Consider the following 5,725-nt stretch of genomic DNA (forward strand, 5'->3'; position numbering starts at 1 on the left):
TATAGGCCCTAAAACTACTATAGAAATACCATAATTATTGTATATCTGGCAACACTGGTGCTAGGGAACATAAGGTTAAAAAATAAGCCATCTGCTAACTATTATATCGATGGAAATGACTACATTTCGGCAAAACAGCGGTCGGTGGAGAACTGCAAGTTTAGCTTCCTCTCAAAGAGCCAAATAAAACTACATGCTTTGGTTTTACTGAGTAGCACATGGAAGGAGCAAGAGGAAGCAACGACACAGGCAGTCTGTGTTTTAGATGTCCCTTAGTTGACTGATACTCTTCAGGATAGGACTAGAGTTCACGAAGGGCTTTAAGGCCTTAACGTTCTCTATCATATCCGCATTAGCAAGATCTGCAAATGCTGCACCTGTGCAAGTTTGCATAATAGGTGAGATACATAACAATTAGACATACCAGTCTTTGATACTTATTCATCAGCTGCTGACATGAACATTAATTCCCTTTGCCAATTTTAATTAGCCATCTCCCTTTGTGTGAGCTCCTCTGATATTACCATATGTCTTCTATTAATTCACATAGGTTCCTCTAATGTCAGCATATAAAATCTTAACAGGGGAGTCGTGTTTCACGTGGGAGTAAGTCAGATGGCTATTAAAGGAAGATCATTCATATTGTCAAGTGGTAGACAATGTCAGTTCAGCATTTTAGCACACGATGTAAAGCATTTATGATTCCCATAGTGTGTTTTGTGTATTATTCAACGCTGTTTCCCAGAATGGGAAATCCGCATCCTTGTCTTGGAGATTACCTAATCTTGTGCAACAATTTATTCTCACCCAGACGCAGACGGTAAAGGCCCTGCCGCTTTGCCCACCTTAAAACGACGAGAAAGATCACATCTCCAAGGGCTTGACTCCTCAGTGTAGCCCCCTTAAAATGATGACACAGTAATCTCTCAAAAAATTCCACATCTCAGCATTTCTTTCCCTTTTCAAACTAACTTGAATAAGATGGTAACCTTTCAGAGTGTAATAATACAGCTGGGGCATATTCTTTAAGATATGGAGATATGAGGAAAAAGACTAGAATGGCCTCACAGACATAGAACAGTGAAACAGTTCAGATACAGTTTTGTATCTTGAATCCTTTTTTTTTTAAAAGAAAGAAAAATTGTTTCATTTTTTTAAGTGAAAGACAAATTAATGGCACGGTATGTGAAGGACATTCTAGAGCTTTTCATGGGCACCATTCAATTACTTGGAGCCTTAAACATCTATCCCACATAGCTGTTTATCATCCCATCAGGAAATGTCTTGGCCTTAGGGCAGGTGAGAAGGGGTTTCTCTCTGACAGATGATTAATAGTTGTTCATGCCCCCTAAGTCCATCTATGTCTGATCAGGATGAAATGGCTCTTCTTCTTTTTTTTTTTTAAAGAATCATTCTTACAATCTGATCTGGTGCAAACACTTATTCAAGTAACTGCCATTCTATCATTCAGTGTGTCAACTTTTCTAAGGTTATTTCGCCTTGCAGTGTCTACATTTTAGTCGCTCACAGGCTTTGCTCCTTTGCGAGTGATTTTAATCACTGAATTTCATTGAGAGAACCATAAAACAAATGGATTCGTGTTATGTGCATGCCAAATCCAAAGTTTCCACTCTCCTTCACAGTCACTGCCAGGATAAGACGGCTAACGGCAACAGCCATACAATCTTCAAGTACAAATACAGCTAAGCCGCTAAGCTGATGATTGGTGTGGGAACACACTATGTAAGCAAATGACTTTGAGGAGGAGGAGGAGGAGAAGGCCCTGCTGATTTCTCAATTATACTTTCTCCTCAGGCTCTGGAGAGACAAAAAAGCAAAACTGCATCATTGACAGTCAACTGGGCCAGACCAAACCCTTACCCTGAGGTATTGTGGTCCGACAAAAAAGGGTAATAGAGCTCGTTCCGTGTGAGGAAGGCTCATGCTGCTGAGCGACCACAGAGAGCAAGGTTACACATTTGAACAATGTGACAACTGCACACAGCAGAGTGGCTTTCGCTTTAAAGACGTCTTTCATCCTTTGTGGTGCACGGAGATGGAATGATGTGTGGATCTGACGCCGTTTCTCCATGAAATAAACATGCACAAATATGTATTCTTCTGTGTTTGTGCCGCGCGGCGTGGATATGCTGGGCGATGCGGACGGAGAAGAAGGAACCCAAAGCACATGCAATTACCACATGAAATGCGTGTAATACATTAGCAGGCGTACACAGCCAATTGTTAAAAATTGAAATGCGATCATTTTTAGTTTTCTTTTTTTGTGTGTGTTGTGAGGATGTTCACACCCCAACCCACCACCAGAAGCATATGTGCGGGGAGCAGACGTGTGAATTTCAACTAATGTTTTAAACATGCAGGCACACTGTAATAAACATCGGCATTTGCATTCATACTGCGGTGATAAGTAGGTTACCCTAGAATAGGAATACATCCTCTGCGGTGCACCATTGTTGTTAAATACTTAATAGTGCTGCCAGTATCTTCAAGGAGCACCTGTCCCGTTGTTTTGTTAGTCTGATTAAGAGTGTGAAAGAGCTGTAGGGGAAAAGAATCAATAGGGAGCTCTGTGTTAAGTCAACTCTCTGTGAACATAGTTTAGAAATTGCATATTTGTTTCTACAGAAAGAAAAATGGCCCCGCAAGACTTTTTTTTTTTTTTCTTTCTGCCATTATCTCATCAGGTATTAACTACGTTAGCATTGTACGAAAGAAGACGCAGTCTGGTGAGCGATTGCAGTCCCGAAAATTATCGATCTAAAACAATTGGGAATGTCATCTCCGTGCCACAAAAAATAAACACATCTTTTCAGTCCCTTGTGATGTTTGCCGGTGCAATGTAGAAATGTTTCTTACCAGGCGAGCATGCCCATGCTGCGGAGCTGCTGAATATGTGCTTCTGTTGGCAATTAAATCGGTCGGGTCTATTGTTGTCGCTAAATTATAACTTTCATGCTACCAGGGGTTGTGTTTACAAGCACATGTTGGCCATTGGTCGCGATTCTGACTCACATTCGACTTTAATGGAACACATGTACCTTTCATATCCAGTGATGGGGGGGCATTGTTGCTATGAATAAACCAATTAAGAGAGTAGTCATTTCTACCTGCGGTGCGCCTCCTCTAGTACTGGATAGTTCTGCGGTAAAGTGTGAAAAGGTTCAGAAGGTTCAGAAGAAGCTTAGTCCTTAATATTACAGCTGTAATGTCTGTTGCTTTGCTTTTGTTGACGTTAAACTGCAGCCATAAATTGTGCAAATCGTATTTTATGCAGACATACTGAAACAAAATGGATGGAATACATTCATGCCTTAGTAAGCAATTTATTATAAAGAGAAGAAAATAGCAATTTTGACCCAAATCAGACACTAAGACTAACAAGGGGACACAAATTTTGGAGAATGCATAACAATGAGCTCATGTTTGAGACAAACACTCTACCCGTGTGGACTTATATTTGCAGCTATTCTGCGTATCAAAATACCATTCACGTGCACGAAGGTGCAGAATGCAGAAATGCACCACTCAAACACCCGACAGAAAGTACCTGTCATTCTCCCTCTGTGAAGGGTGTGGGAGTTCTTTACCTCCCTGCCGAGCTCTTGCCTATTTTCAGTGATATGATTTCCAAGCCAGCAATCACATAATTAAGGCCCTTCATCATATTTATTCATCCTCAAAGGTTTCTGACAAGCTACAACTGTTTTCCACCCCCACTGCTAAACCTTGTACAAACATGAATACCCTTGGCAGTATCTTGATAATGTGATGCATTTTGTCTTCGGCTTGATCCAGCTTTATGCGAGCGAAAGCCCATATACTGCGCTGTATATTTGCAGGCCTAATAAATGGATGAATCAAGGCTTTCTTTAGTGCTCAGAGTGGCTGCGTTGCATGCATGACAAGACCCACACGTTCCCAACTTGAATATCTCGTAGGCAGAGCGTGCTTCGCTGAAAGCCTCGTACTCAGCTGGCTGGAAATGGTTTCAGAACAAGACAAAGATCTAATCATTAATGTATAATTCCAGAATCCCATCAGAGCGATACACTATCATTCTGCTTATTATTAAAAGTTTATAAGTCTCTTACAGTTGTCTGTGGCCACCTTAAGAGCTTTCATGGATTATTAAAACAATCCCAGGGACCAGTATGAAGCCAAGCCTATCAGCTTCACTCCACACTGTTGTACGGTGTCCACCTGATGCCTCGCGCATCCGAAGCATTAAACAAAATTTCCCGCTGCGAGTCCCCCAGCAACAGCCAGCAGAAATCTCTGCATCTTTTATCTCTGAGTGCTGTGGAAAAACTGTGAAAGAGATGGTATGTGAAAATGTCTTAGTTCCATTTTAGGTCAATCTGAGGTGGAAATGGGGACATTGTATTAGAGGAAAAGGAGTGTCAACAGAGAAAGTGAAATCTGAAGGCTAGATGGTTTTAGAAAGAGAGCTCCTTAATGGTCTGTGCTGCTTCCTTTTTTTTTTTTTTTTTTTTTTCCCTGACGGTTTCTGGTCATGACGTAAGTTTTTTAGATGTCATCGTCATTACGCGCTAATGCGTTTTGCCTGCACAGATGTGGTGGGATAGCGCCCGCTTTGCGCATGTGTATGATGTGCTGGCTTGTGATCTGCGAGGTCTTACTGGTAATAACTAATTTGCAGGGTATGTGCCGATGTTTATGGAGCTGCAGTATGTCCAATCAAAGGAGAATATCTGAGTCTCTGGTGTGGGACAGCCCGGCCGAGCCGCAGAACTGAGTGCAGCTGCATTTCAGTGCAGCACTTCAATCATCTGCGAAGCCATCAGAGTAAAGTCCTCATTTATGTCATCTATTGTAAACAAATTAAAACCCAAAGAGCAAGTTTGATATAATTAGTCTGAGTAGATCACAGGAAAGCGCTGCACACATAGCCCTAATGACTGCTGGGTAAATGACTAAATAAATATGCACGTTTAAAAATGAGAGTGGGTTCACTTCCAGTTTTCTAGTGTAGTGCGCCACAGTTCTGGTGGCTAGGCATCCTGCCAGCACAAACTCATGAGGGTGTTGTGTCGTTAACAAACAAGCCCCACATAGCTCCATTCTTTGCCTCCTACAATTTAAAACACAAGATGGGAGAGTGTGCCAATGACAGAGCAGGGAGTGATGCCAGAGACTGCACAATGTGGGGGAAGTGCTAATGATCAACAGTCCTTTCTAAAACACACAGCTGGAGCAGGAAGAGATGAGGGAACTGTAAAACATGCCTTTCCTTGCCCCTCATTTATTAAATTATTAAAGGGAAGATTTGCCAATTTTTATGTGAATATCCAACTGTTGAAGGCACTTGTAGTCATTGCATTTCTTTGTGCATGCTATATTAAAAAAAGGGAAGCGTGTGCAAGTCGACTTTGTACAAAAAGTAAAGACATATGAACTAACATTACCTAGCAGTTCAACGAGAACACAGAAAAAAACAACATGAATAAAAAAAAAAAAAACAGGACGCCATGAAAGTTTTGGAAAAGTTCTTTAACACTGCAGTGGCACCACTCAAATGAAAGTTCTCAGTGATCCAGGTCATTCATTGTATGTCCAAAAAAACGAGGGCAATTGGATTTGTAGAGTTTCTTGAAGACGTTTTCCCCTTATCCAGGTATCCTCTTCAGTTCTAAAGGACTGTTGAAGTAGTTGGGGTTTAAATAGGAACATCTGTGGGTGTTCC

This window comes from Chelon labrosus (assembly GCF_963514085.1).
Source record: "Chelon labrosus genome assembly, chromosome: 8".
Taxonomy (NCBI): Eukaryota; Metazoa; Chordata; class Actinopteri; order Mugiliformes; family Mugilidae; genus Chelon; species Chelon labrosus.